General features: G+C 39.4%; 1 long non-coding RNA gene across 1 annotated transcript; it reads left to right on the top strand.

Annotated features, from left to right (window-relative positions):
• The first annotated feature begins 15,641 nt into the window (after positions 1-15,641).
• Positions 15,642-20,461, top strand: LOC132660186 (uncharacterized). Its single transcript, XR_009601495.1, has 2 exons — positions 15,642-15,703; positions 20,156-20,461. It is a non-coding gene; the product is annotated as an uncharacterized LOC132660186 (long non-coding RNA).
• The last annotated feature ends 1,129 nt before the right edge of the window (positions 20,462-21,590 follow it).

The raw sequence follows: 21,590 nt of genomic DNA, 5'->3' as shown, positions 1-21,590 counted from the left end.
AAGAAAGCTATAACAAATCTCGACAGTATATTGAAAACCAGAGACATCACTTTGCCAACAAAGGTCTGGGTAGTCAAAGCTATGGTTTTTTGAGTAGTCATGTGCGGATGTGAGAGTTTGACCATAAAGAAGGCTGAGAGCTGAAGAATTAATTCTTTCGAACTGTGGTACTGAAGGAGACTCTTGTCAGTCTCTTGGATTGCAAGGAGATCCAACCAGTCAATCCTAAAGGAAATCAGTCCTAAATATTCATTGGAAGGACTGATGCTGAAGCTGAAACTCCAACACTTTGGCCACCTGATGCAAAGAGACGATTCACTGGAAAAGACCTTGATGCTGAGAAAGGTTGAGGGCAGGAAAGAAGAGGGCAACAGAGGATGAGATGATTGGACAGCATCACCGAATCAATGGGCATGAGTTTGAGCAAGCTCTGGAAGAGAGTGAAGAGCATGGAAGTCTGGCCTGCTGCAGTCCATGATGTTGCAGAGTTGGACACGATTTAGTGACTGGACAACAACACCACATCTACTTAGGAATAATTTTCATTCCACCTGCTGGCTCAAAGGGAATAAAAGGTTACAAAGTTATCTGACTAAAGGCTCTTCTGGTCAGATTTTACGGCTTGCACACCCTGAAATTTCAGATCATGAGAGGACATTATCTGGGGAAGCAATGCACCCAAACCATCAAGGAGACTGCTGTGGCCAGCTCTCACAAGATAGAGATGTAGGTTTCCAGCTTGAAACCTCCAATGGGATTGTTAACAGTAACCGTGGGATGTTTCTATAATGTCACAAAGCAGGCACCTTTGTGTTGCAATAGCCTGGGGTAGTTATTGAGCAGGCCAGAGGGGAGGCACTGTACCCGTCTTATTTCCCTCACATACTGCAAAGCAAGAAAGTGACAAATGCTGCCTGTCCAAATAACTTAATGTGCATTGAGTCTGCCATTTATTGAATGCCAAAGACCATTCTTAAAGATTCACACACAACAGTTCACTTGCTTGTAACTAAACCATATAGGATAGGTACTATTACACAGGAAAAGGAACTTTTTTCTTTCTTTCTTTTTTTTTTTTTAACAAATGAAGAAACTGAGGCTTTGAAAAGTTGCTTGACCAAGATCATACAGTTACTAAATGTCTGAGCTCATATTAGTGCTCTGAATCCAAGGGGTTCATCACCAACTCAATGGCAATGAATTTGAGCAAACTCCAGGAGATAACAAAGGGTGGGGAGCTCGGCGTGCTGCAGTTCATGGGGTTATGAAGAGTAGGACATGACTAAGTGACTGAACAATAACAATAACAAACAACAAATAGAAGAGATGCCAAATTACAATCCAGGATGATTTTCTCAGAACAATTTAATGAGCATCTGGCAAAGTAGATAATTTAGATTGATAGCATCATCGGTCTATTGATAATCTGATTTTAAACTCAAGCTTATTCACCAATTTTAGTTTACATGAAACAAAAGAACAGTGGAACATTTAAAAATGTATTTTGCATGTTTGTGATATTAGTATTTAATATACTTTTACATGTACAAAAAAAAGACATGCATTTAGCTAAGGACATTTCCTTAAATTCGGTACTCATTATAGTGGCTTTTTATTTTTTATATCTATGTAAAGAAAACATCTATTTTAAAGAAATATTTAGATATTTGTGATAATAATACCTCAGATGTGAGGCAGTAATTCCTGAGATGTTTTTTACCCACAGTTAGAAAGTTGCTGTAAACTCTTAGGGAGTAATTCTTACCCTTTAGTAGTCTACTAAAATAGTCATGTACATCTAACTGGATTATGCCATCATTTTGTGTTCTCTGCCCATCAAAAATCAGTTCAAAGTCCACCTAAAAACTCCTTGCCACTTTCAGAAAACCCTCCATGACAAAATCTCCCTGATCCTGATTACACTGCTATCATTTCAGAATTGATAAGTTGATTTTAACTCTATGAATATGCATTTATTGATTTAGAATGTGCTTTCTGTACCTCTTATTTAATGACTGTGGTAGCCAGTGTCAAAGATAGACCCACATATTTTCCTGTTCTGATATTCGTGATCTTAGTTGTACCCTTCCGTAGTGAATAGGGCCCAATCAGATCTGATAACTAACTGGATATTGCCGAAGTGGCAGACCTCGACTTCTGAGGCAAAGTCACAAAAGACATTGAAATTTTCCCCTCGAGGCTTCCCCATGGTTTACTGGTTAATACACTGAGCTTCCACTATAGGGGGCACAGGTTCCGTCACTAATTTGGGAACCAAGATCCTGCATGCCCCTCTCCTGGCTGGCCGAAAAAAGAAAAAAAAGAGAGAGAGAGAAACTTTCTCCTTGCTCTTCTGAATCATGCACTGTGGGAGAAAACAGCTCAGACATTGTAAAGACACTCAAGAAGCCCTACAGAGAGGTTCCTGCAATGAGGAACTAAGGCTTTCTGCCAATATCCGTGTGAGAAAACCATTCTGGAAAAGAATCTCCCAGTCCAGTCAAACTTTCAGTTAACTGTAGCCCAGGATGATACCTTGACCACAACCCATGACAGACCTTGAGTTGTAACCAACCCAGTTAAGCTGGTCTCATTTTCCTGCGGCAACTGTTAAGATAATACAATTTATATTATTTTAAGCTACTAAGTTTTCCAGTATTGAGCCATGCATAATAATAACCCTAGCATAATGATCACTTGTATTCTAACATTTAAGCTATTTAGTCATAACATTTTTCTTTCCATTTCTTTCTTTCTTTCTTTCTTTTTTTTTTTTTGCTCAATCTTTTTGTTGTTCAGTCGCTCAGTCATGTCTGACTCTGTAACCCCATGGACTGCAGCACGCCAAGCTTCCCCATCCTTCACCATCTCCCAGAGTTTGCTTAAACTCATGCCGGTTCAGTCAACAATGCCATCCACCATCTCATCCTCTGTCGCCCCTTTCTCCTCCTTTAGGTATAAGAGAAGGAGCAGAAGGTTCAAGATAAATGTGGTAGAGAAATGGTGACCTTGCCACTGTGGTTTGGTGCCATAGTGTTTTGCTCTGTAAATAAAATGACGATAGGGTATTCCCTGGTGATTCTGTGGTTAGGACTCTGTGTTTTCACTGCTGATGGCATGAGTTCAATCCCTGGTCAGGGAACTAAGATTCCCTCAAGCTGCACCATGAAGCCAAAAGAAAAAAAAAAAAAAGTTGATGATAGGAATCACAGTTTACTCATCGTTAACTTCAGGGATATGAACTAGATGAGCAGGTACCGTAATGTAATCTTTTACTTTTTTTCTGTAAGTTCTTGATGGTAGAATTACTCCCTGGCAGCTAGTAAAATGTCCATTTTTCTCTTTGTTTGAAGTCCCCAAAGTAGACGATAGTCTATTGCTCTTCTAGTAAACAGTGTAAAATGGTTTTTCCAATCGCTCTAGCTCTCTCTCCATCTTTCCTTTCTATCCTCTTTTTTCTTTTATCAAATAACTGGCTGAGGATGATAGTGAAGGAAGGTTTTTAAAATATCTTTATTATTGATAATTAATAGTTTTAAGAGGTAATAGATAACCTCCTTTTCCCCTACTTCAAGTAGGCATAATCATTTTTTTTGAAAGAAAATTTAAGAGAATTGCCTCTGTTTTTGATATTTGACATCTCATTATAACTAATCATGCAATAATATTTCTGAAGGTGGGATTACCAATGAGGAATTGAGATGTAGAAATAAAAATCATGTTGATGGGAAAATAGGTGAGAGGGTTTTGATTTATAGTAACTGTTGGTTTATGATGAACAGTGAAAATAATTTTGCAGATATTAGGGGTGTTTTCATCCATATTAAAAACAGTCGTTACTATTCAGAAGACGTAACGATCAGTGTTCTCCAAAAAATCAGAACAAGTAGACAACATAAGCATGAATGCATATAAAAGTATTTGTTTCAGGTATTGCCTTTTTTTTTTTTAAATATAACTTTATTTATTTATTTTTGACTGTGCTGGTTCTTCACTGCTGCTCAGGCTTTTCTCAGGTTGTGGCGAGCAGGGGCTACTCTATTTGCAGTGTGTGGGCTTCTCACTGTGGTGGCTTCTCTTACTGCAGAGCATGGGTTCTAAGGTGCATGGGCTTCAGTAGTTGTGGACCTGGGCTCAGTAGTTGCAGCTCACAGGCTCTAGAGTGCTGGCTCGGTAGTTGTGGTACACAGGTTTAGTTGCTTAGTGGCATGTGGGATCTTCTTGAATCAGGATCAAACCTGTGTCTCTTGCATTGCCGGGCAGATTCTTTACCACTGAGTCACCAAGAGAAGCTCCAAGATATTGTCTTTTGTTATTGTGGAGGCTTTTTAGTCTCTAAGTCATGTCTGACTCTTGGCAACTCCATGGACTATAAAGCCTGCCAGGCTCCACTGTCTGTGGGATTTCCTAGGCAAGAATATTAGAGTGGGTTGTCATTTTCTTCTCCAGAGAATCTTCCTGACCCAGGAACTGAACCCCAGGTCTCAGGCATTGTAGGCAGATACTTTATCGCTGAGTCACCTGGGAATCCCGTTGTAGAGGCTAGCAAATTCAAATTTGTAAGACAGGCCTGCAGACTGGAAACACCAGGAGTTGATTCTGGAGTATTTAGGTTCAATTTCTTCTTCTTCACAGAAACCTCAGTATTTGCTTTTGTCTTTCGTCTTTTGTCTAATTGAACAGGCTCACCTAAATTACGGAGAACAATCTCCATCACTTGAAGGCAGTTGACTGTACAATGCTAACCACATCTACAAAATACCTTCACAGTAATACCTTGATTAGTCCTTGATTGAATAGCTGGGTATTATTGCCTAACCTAGTTGACACATATTGATAAAACCAGCCATCCTAGAAAATATGAATTTGGAATTAACCATACAGTTCCCATTTATAGTAGGAAATATAAGTTCCCTAAACACAATTGTCACAATTAAAAAATGCTTCTAAGAAATTTAAAGTCAACTACATATTGATCTTTGTTGTTGGGAAAGATTAAAAAATTTTTTTCTGTTATTGAACTGGTTAAAGTCTTAGTACTGTATCTGCTTACAGGTCCTTAATCTTCAAAGATTTGCAACTTTTAACATTAAACTCCTTCTCTTTCTCCAAATAAAATGAGCAAGGACTTCTGGCACTTAATCTGGAGTGAGTGAGAAGCAGTTGGAGCTTGCGTGGCTCCCATTACACCCACAATTTTTCCTTTTTATCTGCAGTAGATTCTCCACTGGTGAAATTTTTCAGTTTAATTTTAATCAGAAACAGCTGTTTCAAGCAGATGCACAGAGTTCAAAGACATTATGTACACAATTATAAAAACTTTCATTTTCAGACAACAACAGTAAACCAATCTAAGTATAGCATGCCTAGGGATTCAAATTACATCCTTGTGTTTTATTTAAGAATCTACCTAGTATAATGCTTCCTAGCAGCTAGGAAAACAGTTCTGTCACTTCTCAAAACCTAGAAAAGCCAGTGTCAGGTCCCTGGAGAGGCTGCCTTTTGTCATATCTCCAGATATGCAAATTGCTTATCACAGGGCAGAGATGTTTATCACTGCTTCCAAACAAATGTTGCTTATATTTACTGTAAGCAACATTAACAACAAAAATCACTCATCATTATTGACCCAATGACACCTTTCAAAGTAAAATTCTTGGCTACCTGCCCTTCCAATAGACTGCCAAAAGATACTAGAAAGAGTCTCTAACTTTTGCAAACATTTCCAAAGCCACTTAAATTCAGCTGAGAATTTGAAGTATTTATTCTCCTGGGATATGAATGTTTGTCCCCTGCTGGGCTGATGTGTTGTCACCTGCTTCTATCATTTATTAGGACAAAATTGCCTGATGGGCTAGGTATTTCCAAAAGGGTGAGTCAATTCTAAAGTAAACACAAATGGAAAGGCAATATTTTTCTATTAGATTCTCTGCTCAAATGTGAATAAATTTAGATATGCATTATTCAGTTTTGATAAGCCATAAAAAACATTGGAACTTATTTAATACTCTATTTTTTTTTAATGTTCTAAGAATTTGATGTTGGAATGCTGACTTTTTTTTCCTTTTTGCTAAATAAGAGCATTTAAAAAATACAAACTTCTACAATCTACCATCTTCATCATTTTTTTCAGAAGTATCAGAATACTAATAGAAACAACATCATCTTACAATAGTATCCACCTTTTTTTAATGGAATAAACTGAAAGAAAAAAAATGACTACACTGTATTCATTTACTCATTTATCCATAGATCTGTTTTTAAAAAAAAGAGAGAGAGAGAATCACAAAAGCTCAGCATATGCCCTCCAGTAGTTTTGGAATCACTAGTGAAAATGTTATCTGAAAACTGGTTCACCTCTTTGTAGATGTTGAGTCAAAAGACACAGTCAAGTCAAAGATCGGGAAAAAGAAGGATTTATTATTTGTTTCAAGTAAAGGGAACACTGAGGGTCTTTTCCAAAGTAAATATCTCCTGGAACTGCAAAACTGGGGAAGTTTTAAGTTAAGGGTACATACAGTTCATGAAGGGGCTTGAGGAGAGAATTCAGCATGGGATTGGGGCAAAGGTAGACAGAGTCTAAGCTTTAGTTGATTGAAATCACTGATAGTTAGAAAAGGGCAACATCATCATTCCTTAGGTCCCAGTTGATTGAGTGGTTGAGTGCCCAAGAGGGCTTTCATTCTGCAAAACAGCTCAAGAAAATGATTTGGGCTTATCTTTACCACTGAAACTAGGGCTTCCCTGATAGCTCAGTTGGTGAAGAATCCACCTGCGATGCAGGAGACCCCAGTTCGATTCCTGGGTCGGGAAGATCTGCTGGAGATGGGATCGGCTACCCTCTCCAGTGTTCTTGGGCTTTCCTTTTGGCTTAGCTGGTAAAGAATCTTCCCACAATGTGGGAGACCTGGGTTTGATCCCTGGGTTGGGAAGATACCCTGGAGGAGGGAAAGCCTCCCCACTCCAGTCCATGGAGTCTCAAAGAGTCCAGCATGACTGAGAGACTTTCACTTACCATTGAAACAGAACTGGGAGTCTTTACAGTTGATTTATTATCTCTACTGTTGTTACTTTACTTGCTGATAACAGTTTGCTCTTTTGTTCCCCACAAGATCATTATTATCGAGACCTGTTCAAAGGCAACCATTGTGACCAGACTGAGATTACAAAATGGCTTAGGCCAAAATAACAAGTCAAGAAAGTCATTCCTGGTTCTCTTTCTGTAGAGAACTCCTCACCTATCTGTTTAGAATTATTCTGCCAACACAATTATTCAGATTTTTTTTTAATAAAAGGAGACCAAGTGACATGATTTGCACACACACACACACACAAAGGTAGAAGAGCCACAGTTTGAACCCATATTTTCCTATTCAGAGTCCATCTTATGGAACACTGATTTACCCAAAACTTTTATGGTTCTGTCTTTTCTCAAAATAATCTTGTCTCATCCATTCTTCTATTACTCTAACAAACTGTGACCATGCATATTTTTGTTGTTGTTAGTCACTAAGTCATGTCCAACTCTTTATGATCTCAAGGATTGTAGCCCACAAGGCTTCTCTGTCCATGGGGTTTTCCAGGCAAGAATACTGGAATGAGTTGCCATTTCCTTCTCCAGGAGATGTTCCCAAGCCAGGGGTCAAATGTGTCTCTTGCTTTAGCAGTTCAGTTCAGTCACTCAGTCATGTTAGACTCTTTGCGACCCCATGGACTGAGACACACCAGGCTTCCCTGACCATCACCAACGCCCAGAGCATTAGCAGGTGGATTCTTTACCACTGAGCCACCAAGGAAGCCTTCTGTCATAAATTAATCCTAGAACTTTAGAGGGCAAGTTCTTTTAAAAACAGAATCTGGGACTTCCTTGCTGGCCCAGTGGTTAACACCTCACCTTCCAATGCAGAGGGTGTAGGTTGGATCCCTGGTTGGGGAGCTAAGATCTCACATGCCCTCTGGCCAAGAAACCAGGACATAAACAACATAGGCAATATTGTAACAAATTCAATAAAGACTTAATTTCTTAAAAAAAAAAAAAAACAGAACCTAAGATGAAAATTGGTCTGAGACGGTCTATTGGTGAGTCTTCTTTTTTTAATATTTATTTTTATTTATTATTTATTTGGCTGTGCTGGGTCTTAGCTGTGGCACTCAAGATCTTCAGTCTTCATTGTGGCCTGTGGGATTTTTAGCTGTGGCATGTGGGATGTAATTCCTTGGCCAGGAATTGAATTGAGTCCCCTTCCACTGGGAGTGCAAAATCTTAGCCACTGGGCCACTAGGGGAGTCTAATTGATGAGTCCTCTTTGTAACAGTGCTTTAAAAGGTAAGAGAGGTAGGACTGTGCAGAGAAAAGCTGAAGAACAGCAGTGCAATCACAGCAGCGGCCTCAGCCAATCCTCAAAGAGTCTTGGAAGTGGCATCGCACTTCAGAGATGTTCCAAATTGAGACAAGAGGGCTAGGTCTTTGTAACCCTATGTCAACTAGTCACTGGATCCAAGTTTTTCTTGGAAACAAGCATAACCTTGCAGAGGCAGCTTCTTCCAGCAAGGAGAGGTCTCTGAGAGGATGCTGTTGAGAGCTAGCAGTGGGCTACACCACCAGCAGCTGTGGTAATGAGAGCATGGGCCCTGAATGGGGCATGGGCAGTGCACCAAGGCATTCACTGCAGTATTCTCCTGCAGTGCTTAGACCCGTTTTGCTTTCAAAATAAGCTTGCTCCGTCTTGGGACAGCTCTTTCTTGCTATGTTGCAAGGCAGGGATCGCCACATCACTAATAAGTGCTCACCTTTAACTGGGAATGAGGGGTATCTTCAGGTGCATTGAACCTGATATTTCCATTGTAAGCTTTCAGGATCCTACTCCTTCCCAGCCAGGTCCCTGTCTGCAGGAGAGGATTGAAAACTCATCCTTCACTGCAGCACCCTAGTGTAGGGCAAAGCTGGGTCTGGTCCTCAGCTTTTCATGCTTTTGGCTACAGAAATGAGTCTCTGTGTATGCTGCCAAGGTCTCCAGCTTTCACATTTCATTTGGCTTGGTAATTAATTGCCCAAGACATTTTATTTTCTTTCTCTAATGTCTCAGTAGCTTCTGGCTACAACTCTCTGATTCTATATTCTTATAATTGCGACTCCTCCTGACTCTCTCAAACACCTGGGGTACTTCTATTATCAGCATATTTCCTTCCACTTGTATCTCACTTCAACTGCACAGTGGCAGTATGCCAGAGGCTCTCTGAACTCCACCTAGTATCAGTAATAGGTCCTCATGGCTGCAGGGTAAAGGTTGATTCAACTCCAAAATCCTATTTTAGAACAAATTCCTAAAGCCAGCTCTCTTAGGTGAGTATCCTAGGGAATAGGCTCTGTTTCTGTTTAAGGGCAGAAACAATACCTCTAAAGGAAAAAGGGGAGAAAGACTGGGAAGTGGGATACTTAACATGTGAGGCAGTTTCTACAGAGGTTCTCAGACAAAGGGATTTGTGCCCTTATACATAGGAGACGCAAGAGACACAGGTTCGATCCCTGAGTCCTAAAGATCCCCTGGAGTAGGAAATGGCAACCCATTCCAGTATTCTTGCATGGAAAATTCCATGGACTGAGGGGCCTGGTGGGCTACAGTCCGTGGATCTCAAAGGGTTGGACACGACTGAGCACACGCATGCACTCACTCTAGTATCTGGCATCACTGGATATGAACACCATCACTTTGGGTGAGATAGCTCTTTGAGGTTGGGGGAGGCAATTCATAGGGAGGGACTTATTTGTGAGTCATCATTAGGCAATGATCATAGCAGCTAAGAGATTGGGTGTTTTGGTCTTAAATGAGAATCTATACTTATTGACCCAATCACATCTTTCAAAGGAAATTCTTGGCTACCTGCCCTTTGTATAGGCTACTAAAAGATATTAACATTTCTAACTTCTGCTGCCACATATCCATTACAAATAAATTGTGAACTATAGACTAGAAATGCTTACATTTACTATCTTCTTCAGATTCAGTCATTTATTTATCTTGCATTCAACAAATAGCCCTCTAAAATACTAATGAGTACTCATCAAGCACTGGGTTGGATAATAAGACTATAGCAGTATATGCAATAGGCAAGTTTCTTCTGTCAAGGAAGTTACATTTATTTGTGAGTAAGACAAACAATAAACCACTTATTAATATATTGAATTAATATTTGAATTAGGCATCTGCTATTTTGATGTATCTTATTTTAAATACTAAGGAAATCACAGTAAAACAAACAAAAAAAAGTCCCTGCTGTCAAAGATCTAATATATGAATAGGAGAGATGGAAAACTTGTAAATGAGCAAATAAAAGAGTGGTATTATTTCAGATAGTGACAGATGCTATGGAGAAAATAACACACAGTAATGTGATGAACAGTGACAGAGTGGAGGAAGGTCAAGAAGGGTCTGTCTAGAAGGTGGTGTTTGAGATAAACCTTGAATAGTGAGAACAAACCAGTCATATGAAGGTCAGAGAGACATGTGCTAAAGCACAGGCGACAAGTGAATGCCCTGATGAAACAGGAAGGAGGCCAGCAGAAGTATGGCTGAGGAGGGAAGGTAGATGGTGAGGTTAGAGAAGTGGGCAGGACTTGCAGGCCCTGGTAAGGAGTCTAGATCTCCAAGTGATAGAGAAAGTATCAGAGGCTTTCAGATAGACGCATGAAGAGTCTGACTTCAGTTTTTTGCTTTTTAATATTTATTAATATTTACTTATTTGACTGTGCCTGGTCTTAGTTGCAACACGGGATTTCTGATTTCCATTTGGCACAAGAGATCTTTAGCTGCACATGCGCACTCTTAATCATGGCATATGAGACCTGGTTCCCTGACCAGGGGTCAAACTCAGGGCCCCTGCAGTGGGAGCACCAAGTCTTAGCCACTGGACCATCAGGAAGGTTCCTGATTTAAGTTTTGTTGTTTTTTTTTAAAGATTATTCTGACTACTATAAAAAATTGAATATGTGGGGATCGATGTGGAAACAGTTCCTCCAAACAGAGGGTATTGCTGTAGTCTAAAGCAGTGATGTTGGTAAATAAAGAGTAAAAACCTTAGAGATGGAGATGAATAAATATTTACTGAGTGGATTTTGGAGACTAGTTGCCTAGTGACTAGTTGATGATTAGGCACAGGAGTGAGGGAAAGAGGACCAAAAGATCATTCTTTTTTTCCTTTGATTATGTACTAGACAAATGATGAGATAAAGGTGGTCAGGCCATGAAAGTGATGTGATAGGGAATAAAGGGTGAGTATATTTATATGTAGATAGCATGGTTGTTGAAGGCATCTTGTGAAGGTAATGTTTGAGCAGAGATCTGAGGCATAAGAATGATTGGTCAGTTGAAGATACAGGGCCAGAGTGAATAGTCCAAAGGGTTACTGACACCACAGCAAAGGCTTTGATATCAACAGGAACCTATGATGGCTGGAACACAGTGAGGGAGGGGAAATGCCATGAGATATGGCTGGAGACAGAAGTAAGAACCATAAAATAGCTACTCACAACTTTTTCCCCTGCTGCTAAGTCGCTTCAGTTGTGTCCGACTCTGTGTGACCCCAGAGACGGCAGCCCACCAGGCTCCCCCGTCCCTGGGATTCTCCAGGCAAGAGCACTGGAGTGGGTGGCCATTTCCTTCTCCAATGCATGAAAGTGAAAAGTGAAAGTGAAGTCACTCAGTCGTGTCCAACTCTTAGTAACCCCATGGACTGCAACCTACCAGGCTCTTCTGTCCATGGGGTTTGCCAGGCAAGAGTACTGTAGTGGGTTGCCATTGCCTTCTTTTTCCCCTAGACCTGTACATAAATCAGCCAATTCATTGATTAGATAAAAAGCTCTGCATGAGAACTGGAAGAAGACCAGTACGCCTGAGGGCAGGGTAAAGTTTTTGTAACTCCCAGTATTTGGCAAAGCTGGTTTGTTTTACCACTTAGTCCCTAGGGCCACTTTGAGATCTTTTAATTGTGCTTCAAGATTCCCTATGACTGAGTAAATGAAAAATTCATTTGTGGTTTTTAGTTTTAAATTTAGAATTAACTTTTTGGCAGGTTTACTAACAATAATAATATAGAACACATGTAATGTGCAAAATACTCTCAATTTTCAGCATTTCTGTAAGATGATACAAATATTATTTTGCTCATTTTATCAATGAGTTGAATTGAGTCATGGAGCAGTTTAGTGAACTTGGCTAAAGTGAATTCCCCACTGAAGCAGGAGTTAGGATTAGCAATCAGGTCCCTTGTTTCTTAGTGCAGAATCCTTTCTAACAGACCCTTTTCTCTCTGAAAATGATGAATCATCACAGATAATAATGTTTAGCAGAACACGGTTTTGGAGCCTTGGTCTGAGCAAAACTACAGAAAGAAGCAACAGAGAACAGCATTCTGCCCAGTAAAGAATACTTAAAAATAAATAGGTAAGGAAGAAGCAAGCCAGGAAATTAGAAAACCGAAAGGGACTACTGCTTGCCATTTTCTTCCCCCATTTCTAGTTTTTCCCTTTCCTGGAAAATGCCTATTTTTCTAAGATCAAGAACAAAAAAACTTTAACTGTTGGTCTCTCACTCACACCTACTTTAGAGCTGGAGAATTTCTCCTTACATTACTTCTTTCTATACTTTTTCCATTTTAACTTTGTGGATTGACTTTCTTCTTTTTAATTTAGATTGCAACCACTTGGAGAACAGGGCGCACTCGATACAGTGTAGAGCACATTATGTAAATATGCAGCAAGCATTTTCACAATGATTTAGCTTTTTAACATTTTTTTTCAAACAAGCAATTATAAAGGGACCATGACTACTCTGTTGGTTCGTTAGCTAATAAATGTCCATCCAAAGAATAGGCACCAGATCTGAAGCTGAGTCTCAACGTGTTCAAGACAGTACATGTGGGTTTGGAAATTCACGATGATCATAGGTTGTGGCTGAGTTGATAAAAGGAGTGTAGACATAGACTAAAGCCTCTGCCAACAGGTGAAACTTTTACTACTTCTTTTGAAACAAATCTTCTAAAAATTACTAACCTGAAACTTGGTTGAATAATTCTGCATGCTTCAGCTATAAGAGCACTAGGTGTTTCTGTACTAATTGGCCCTTCTGGCAGCTAAGGTTTGAGAACTTTACTTCAAAGTAATTCAATGCCTTGAAAATATGTTATTTGTTCATGTATTAGAAAAGCAACTTGACTCTTTTCAATTGTTCATTTAGGTACACACAGGTTCTTCCTCAGTATAAACTTTTGAGAGAAGTATGGATAATTGTGAGATTCCTTTTAAATTCTTTAGTTTTTCCTTCTGAAACAAAAGGCTGTATTTCTTCTTCATCCTGACAGTCAATTAACTGTTATTATTAGATGGAACAACCTCAAATTAGTAACAAAAAGAGGTTACTCAGAATAATAGCATAGGTAGAAAACCTAGGTATGTGTTTAAAATATTTTGGTTCTAATAATCTAAAATATTTAAAATAATGACATAATTATTATTATTATTTAATAGCATATAGTAATATATTTTAAATATCTATTTGATGTGGTTGAAATGAACTCTAAGATGAAAGCCAACAATCTTCCCTTTCTTTGTTCTCCTCCCAAATCCTTCTCCATTGATCACAGCCACTCAGTCACCACTCATTTACACAGGGCATCCTGAAAAGACATGTTGGAAAACGTCTTCCCTTGGAGGGGTATGCAATTTCACATGCTATATATCTTATCCCCCCTCTCCCCTTCTCTGCTTCATGAGTGGTAAAATCACACTATTAGTTTTGTCATCCCAAACTGTGAAAAATATTAATCTGTTAAACTGAACATTTTTTATACACAAGTTTTTATTAAAGAAAAATGATGGTTTTTTTTTTTTTATTTTTAGGCTGGGTTTTTTTAGGGGAAGAGAATCTAAAGAATGATCAGATCACAAAAAGAAGCAATGGTCTATGCTCACATATTTCTGTTACATCATAAGCCCATTATATATGCGTCTGTACTCTTTACCATCCCTTGCTTTGAAGACTAAAATGTTTTGCACAATTCAATTTTAGTCAAATAACTATCTCAAAATAGACTTTATAAAAAGTAGAAATAAGCTTCAACACACTGCAGTGACACTCCAGCAAACAGCCTGGAACCTCACTAAGAATATTGTCAGAATTTGAAGAGAAATTTGTTCTAGGCATGACATAAAAATGTAAAAATTGAATTTCTTGCATAAACTTAAAACCAAAACGTCGTATAACCTCTCTGTGTTTTGGACCCAACATGTCTCTGTCTATTTGGATAAAAACTGTTGAATGCACATTTTTTGGTGAACTGTCAACAGCAGAGCATGAAAACAGATGTGTTTCTGCTCTTTTCATTATTAGAGAAATAAAAGCAGCTGTGCTGTGTGCGAGGAAAGCTCTCAGTGCAGCCTTCACACTCTGGAAGCTGGGAAACCTGGCAGTGCATACCAGGGTTCACATCATGAACATCTTCAAACAAGGCCACTGGGGACAATTCCTGGGTGCTATTCAGGGCCTTGCTCCTTTCTGGTTTTGCTGTTTTCCTGGTACCAGAGTTCTGTACGGGAACCTGTGCTAAAGTGAGGTAAAGTTATGATGGTCCAAGTCTGCATAAAACAGTAAGAAATGCTATTTCATCAGAATTTGAGACTCTGTCATTAAAAGAGTGAGTGTAGCTTATCGCATTTGAGAGTGACAAGTACAAAATACTGCTAGTGCTTCAACAGAATTCTGCTAAGACTATCTGAATGTGGAAGACCAAATATGCCCTTTCTAGACACAATACACACAGTGGAAGAAACCCAGAGTGTTTGGTAAAAGAAAAATAAATCCAAGTATAAAAACAGAGTCTTCTTTTATGCCCTTGTTGACCTGACAGTAACCAGATGGTAAGTTTTGGTTGTTTTTTTTTTTGCATTGAATTGATGGTTTTCGTGCAGAAGTGCTATTTTTGGTCCAGTTTGGGAAATTTGTCACAGAAGTTTGTTTGTTTCAGTTTTTCTCTTCCTCCTGTAGAAATCCTGCGTGTGTGTGTGTGTCTGTGTGTGTCTGTGTGTGTAGGGGAGTGTGCATGTGTGAGGAGGGAGTACTTATATATGTGGCGATGTACTCAACCTGCCTTATATAGAGCAGAAATTATCCCTCAGCAAAGAGAACAAAGATTAAATGTGAGAATGAAGAAACTAGATTGGTGTTGATCTGAAGTTTGAGTTGATATTATATTCTTGATCAGAGTCAGAAAAGATTAAAATGAAGACACTGATAAAAGAGAACAGTAACATACTTAACTCTATACATTTTCTAAATACTGCATTTTTTGATAGTATCTTGTGTAATTTTCTTAAAGAGAATAAAATAAATCTAATAAAATCAAGAACAAATATCATTTAAACAGGCAATAGATAATCAAGCAAACCACTATATTTAAGGTGCAACTGCTGCGCTTTCTTCAGGTGTCTGTATGACAGGCACACAGTATTGTAGCCTTAGTCAAAATCCAGGCCACAGAAACAGCTGCAGGTGATTCTAACAAGAAATGCAATTCTGCAGAATTTATTTTCACATAGTGCCTGTGTGGCAGAATCTCCTAAAATTTGACTTGTTCTCCCTCTCATTATAGATCTCAGAAGACTCAGGTTATGAAGTAGCTTTAAAAGAAGAATGAGGAAGAGACTATTTAGGTATGGGTTCCAAAAAGCCTTGGCATAAACTCTGAAACTCTAACCCACACCAGCAATTGTGGAGAGTTACTCAGAAAGCGTTTCTTTACCAGATGACGTTATTTTTGATTCTGTAAGTTCAGCTCATATGGTAATTTTCGGTCTCTTCTCTTTCTTTCTTATTCTCTCTCTCTCTCTTTTTTCTTTTTGGTTTTCAAATGGTGCCTTATATTTGACTAAGTTCAGATAAATGTAGTATGAAAAAATAGCCATCACAGAATGGTTAAGAGTAGCAGTTCAAATGTGCAGGATGTTTGATCAACTATCAAAGAAGTGTTGTACATTTTAAAATTAGCACAAATTTGGTCAAGTCCTACTGATGCTTAAAGCCCAATTTTCAAAAATAACTATGTCCAGGTAGCTCCAGCTGAATATTCTGGACTGATAGTGGATTGAATGGGAATTCCAAAACCTCCACTCTGTAAGAGAAGGAGGTAAAGGCAGACGCCACGGGAGCAGGCAGAACCTCCTAAGGATGTGACCACACTCGAACCCCCACAGCAGGGACTGCTGAGATCAACTTCTAAGTTTTTGTTTTGTTTACTCTTGTGTATTCCTGCCTTCTCCCAGGACATCTAATCCCCATTTCTTTGGGCTTGATCTAAATCTTGTATTAAGTGCAGAGAATGTGAAGAGAGTAGCAGATTCAAAGTGTGCTCACTCACAACTCCTTTACACTTACCTGTAAAATCAAGTTAACTAAGTATCATTTCAGTTCAGTTCAGTTCAGTTGCTCAGTCATGTCCGACTTTTTGCGACCCCATGGACTGAAGCATGCCAGGCTTCCCTGTCCATTACCAACTCCCAGAGTTTACTCATACTCATGTCCATTGAGTTGGTGATGCCATCCAACCATCCCATTGTCTGCTGTCCCCTTCTCCTCCTGCCTTCAATCTTTCCCAGCTTCAGGGTCTTTTCAAATGAGCCAGCTCTTTGCATCAGGTGGCCAAAGTATTGGAGTTTCAGCTTCAACATCAGTCCTTCCAGTGAATATTCAGGACTGATTTCCTTTAGGATGAACTGGTTGGAACCCCTAAGTGTGTAACATCCCTCAACTTTCTCTTCCCCAGTTCTGATACACTGATGTACATGCACATCTTTCAATCCAGGACGAGCCCTCGCTCAGGATCAAGGCTAATCTCTCTACCATGCTCGTGATTTCCTCTCTTCTTGGAATGGGACCTCATCCCTCCATTTCCCCCACTTCTCCCCTGCCCTCATTGCCTTTGGTTTATATTAGAGATAAACCTCTCCTATCCTTAAAAGAAGTTCTAGCTTGAGCCTGTTTCCCCCTCTGTTCTCCCACTGTAAATGTCAAAGCAGCATTTTCCTTCTCGTTCATCTTTTTCCCCATTTACTCTTCAACCTACTGCAATCTGGCCTTTTTCCCCACCCCCGGGAGCAATTCCTTTACACTACTCCTTTGATTCTCTTCTTATTTCTTCTCTGACTTTCCTTCCTGGTTTATTGAAAGGCTTCTCTTTTTCTGCTTTCCTCTAGGACTTCGATGATCTTCAGATTTCCTTCTTACAGCATATACTCTATCCTAGAGATATATTTCTGGCTTCAAAATTTTAATTGTTTCTGTTTACTGAAAGCTCCTCAAGAAATTTCTCTGACATGATTATCTCCTGAGAAAAAAAGCATCTTGTGCTTACCTCCTCTGAATATTTACCCCTGGAATTCATGACTCTTCCGTCTTCACACCTCTGAATAGAATCAGTCTTCCTTTGCTACTCCTGGACTTTGCCTTCTCCCTTTCTCTCACACGGTTACAACCAAACAACCACCAAGTCCTATAGACTTTATTTATTAAAACGTTCTTGGCCTTTTATCATTCTCTCAGCACCTCTTCTCTGGATTAATATAATAACCTTCTAAATGGTGGTGCTGTCTCAAAGTTTTTGTTTTTTAAATCCATCCTGCACACTGTGATTAGAAGGGACTATCAAAAATCTATTTAGCTACCACCCTTTTCAAAACCTGGGCTTCCCTGGTAGCTTAGGGGTAAAGAACTCTCCTGCAACGCAGGAGACACAGGCTCAATCCCTGGGTTGGGAAGATCTCCTGGAGAAGGAAATGGTAACCCACACCAGTATTCTTGCCTGGGACATCCCATGGATGGAAGAGCCTGGAGGGCTTCAGCCCCTAGGGTTGCAAGTTCAGACATGACTTAGCAACTAAACTGCCACACCACTATTCAAAGCATGAAATGGCCCTTCTTAATGTAGTATATAACTTTTCCATCATCTGGCTTCTTCTACATTTTCAGTAGCAGAAAGTCCCAATCTTAGTCTGTTTGCCAGTGTTTCTTATCTTTTACCACATTCATCTTACCTCCACGGCCTTTCCTGTTGTTTCCTCTGACTGAATCACTTTTCGTTTGTATCTTCATCTAAATTCTGTTTACCTTTCAAAGTATCACTTTCTATACAATGCCTTCCTTGATATCTCCTCAAGACTGTCAACCTCATGGGTGGGAAATATTTCTGCTGGTGATTTGGGGCCTCACAGTATCAGCTAGATATTGAGAACAGACAAGTAGTAACGGTCAGATTAAGTGCTTTGCTTTTTTAGCCAAGGTAAATCTTCCAAAATCCTCTAGAAGTATCCATTGTGTTGAGAAAGTGGGGTAAGATAGTAGAATACAGAGACCAGTAAGTCAAAAAAACAACAGTGATTTCAGATTTTAAAATTATGTCCAAAACTTTGGTTGTGGTTACTCCCAGATGAAATTGAGTAGGATCAAAAACATTGGAAACCTACTAAACTTTAATGTACAAATTAAGTTTACAAAGATATTATGAGTCAAACTAAAATCAGATCATTCTGAACCAGAAGAAATCAAATTGAAAAAAGGAGGGGAGCCCTCAAATATACTTCAGAGATGACCGCAGAGGACGCTAGACTAGAAATAACCTTCCCAGTGGGCAAAGTCGTGGGTTCCTCACAGAGAGACAAATTAGGGCAGTAGACTATATAAGGAGCTTAATCTAAGGCATATAGTTTTCATGATTCTTACCAACGGTCCTTGGTAATCTCTATGGATAGATAACTGTTCAGTATTTCCTATTTTTTCCTTGTTTAAAATTAGAGATTTTAAGACAGTTATCCTAGTCCTATTCCACCACTGTAAATTTAGTATAGAGGGGCACATACCTTGTCTCTTATTCTAGCAGGTTGTCAGATGCTTGAATGAGATCTGGAGAGGGCGTGAATGTGCCCTGTGTGTGAGAAGAGTACCACAGATGTATGGCTAGGCAAAAGGGTGGACTGTGAGAGAGTTAGTTGATCCCCATGTTCTCCTCATCCATGGCAATGGAATCTTAACTATTACAAGGCCATTCAAAATAGAGTACATTTTTCTAGCTTCCCTTGAGACTAGTTGTGGTTATGTGATTTGATTCTGGCTTTTAGAGCAGAAAGACAAAGTGCTTCCTGGGTTTTTCCTTGAAGGGATGTCTTCCCCTTACTCCCTTTCCCTTTTCCAGTGATGGGAAGGTGGGGGTGGGCCATCCATTGAACACAAGATGGAAGCCATGTGTCCTGAAGGTTATAACACTGAAATAGAAGGAGCCTTTGTTTTGATATGATAACTAATATTAATTATATAAAAGAAATTGTACAAAAAGTACCCAGGGAGTTAACACAACTAATTAAATTTTATTATTAAACCATGTGTATGTTAGGAAAACTTTATTGTTTTTCATTTTTTCTGAAGGAGTTCTAAACATTTCCTGGAATCTGCAATACTGAAGCCACACAGACATAGTCAATTTTTTTTCCTTTACCCATCTACATTTTATTTAGGGTTTAGGGTGGACTGTGGGGTGGCAGTGGGACACAACTGAAGGATACATGAAAATAAATGATCAGTTTCCATGCTCCTTCTTGATTGGTGGTGGTGGTGGTTTAGTCACTAAGTCATGTCCAACTCTTGCGACCCCATGGACTGCAGCTAGCCAAGCTCCTCTGCTCATGGGATTCTCCAGGCAAGAATGCTGGAGTGGGTTGCCATTTCCTTCTCCATCCTTCTTGATTATATATTAATTATTCCTCATTTGCACTGTGATAGGCACTTATATCATTGCATATTTGGTTAAATATTAATTTACAATGGTCAAAATCCCCAAGAAATTAATTTCAAAAATGATGAAAGGTGAACTTGAGAAATCGAGGTCAAGAATAGTGGTAAGCACCTTTAGGACAGAGCTAGAACATTGAAGACCAGGATTTCCTTGGTTATAGAAATCTAGAACTTTCTAAAGTCCATTTCATTTGAGCCTGGTTGATATATTGCCAGAAAATCAGATGTTTCTCTTCTTTTTATCTGTGTCCTCTCCTTCCCTGGCCTAGGAAATTATTTTAGATTTTCTGGATAATCTCTAAATGCCATCACATGTATCCTTATAGGAGAGAGGGAGATTCGACACACAGAGAAGGTGATGTGAAGAGAGAAGCAGAGATTGGAAGGATGTAGCCATAAGCCAAAAAAATGCTAACGAATGCTGGCTGCCACCAGAAGCTAGAAGACACAAAAAATGGATTCTCCCCCAAACCTCTGGAAAGAAATAATCCTGCCCACACCTTGACTTTGGACCTTTAGGCTCTAGAACTGTGAAGAGTAAATTTGTTATTTTAAGTCACCAAAATTTTAATAATTTTTATTAGTAGCCACAAGAAATTAACACAATGGGTAAATTAAAACTGCTTAATATACATTGGTTTGTCTTTTTTACAATATAAGTATATATACCATGATTACTTATTCATTCATGCATTACTATGTTCACCCAGTAACTATTGTTCTTTTCTGGTGATTGAATGTGTGTGTGTGTGTGTGTGTAATCATGCTGACTTTGTCTTTTCAGTGTTTAAACAGACAGCATGATGCTATGATGACCTTCTCCACTTGCCTCATTCTTTCCTACGCTTCATGACTTCAGCCTTTCTGGCTTCTTTCTGTCCAAAAAAAAAAAAAGCTATGAGTAAGTTAATTACTTGAAGTAGTTTCATCTATTACACTGTTATTTGCTGATACATGCAAGCACAATTATTACTCCACCTGGCCTGGCAGCATGACAGACATTTGATGGATGAAAGGTTTTACAATGTATTTCATTCTTTAAGTATTGCACAGGTCTTTATTAGGGTCATATCCATGACAAACAGACCATGTGCTTTAAGGAAGTAAACAACTGAGATTTAGAAATCAGCCAGCTGGTCTACACAGACGAGGAGCTGAAGCCTCTGCTGCCGTTAGCCTGTGTTCCACTGGGGGAGACACCCAAGAGAGGTGTGGAAAATATTGGACAAGTATTAAAGCAAGGCATTTTTACCTCTCTACCCCATGAACCATGTTCTATCACAGTGATTCTGTTGGTCTAGCCTATGGAAAAGAGGTGGTGACAAGTGCTATTTTAGGAAGATGGAAGACAGGCAGAGAAAGTCAATGTTACAAAGTAGGTAACTAGCCCATCACCCTTGGCTTAGGGGTAGTAAAAGAGAACGAAAAGATGGGACTGAAATAGGGGAGTGAGACAGTCAGACATGGGCTTTTAATGGAGGAGAACATAAGGGCTCTGACCTCATTCCCCATTAGGAGTCGAAGAGGAACCAACTGACTAGAATTGGCCACACAAAAGTGTAGACTGGCCTACACTGGGTGAGTGGGTAGAAAGGCACAGACAGGCTGAAACAGGGTTTTGTTTTTCCTCTGAAGCCTCCCTCAGGTCCTATGCGATGTGAATGCTGAGTTGGCAGCCCAGTGCCTGGCCAAGCCAAGCAGACTCAACCACAGGTTCATTAGGTATACATGTCAGTAACAGATACCAGCAAAAAACACAAG

This window comes from Ovis aries, chromosome 8 (genome assembly GCF_016772045.2).
Source record: "Ovis aries strain OAR_USU_Benz2616 breed Rambouillet chromosome 8, ARS-UI_Ramb_v3.0, whole genome shotgun sequence".
In the NCBI taxonomy this organism is placed as follows: Eukaryota; Metazoa; Chordata; class Mammalia; order Artiodactyla; family Bovidae; genus Ovis; species Ovis aries.
The sequence above is the reverse complement of the archived record's forward strand: the minus strand, read 5'-3'. Positions and strand labels throughout refer to the sequence as shown.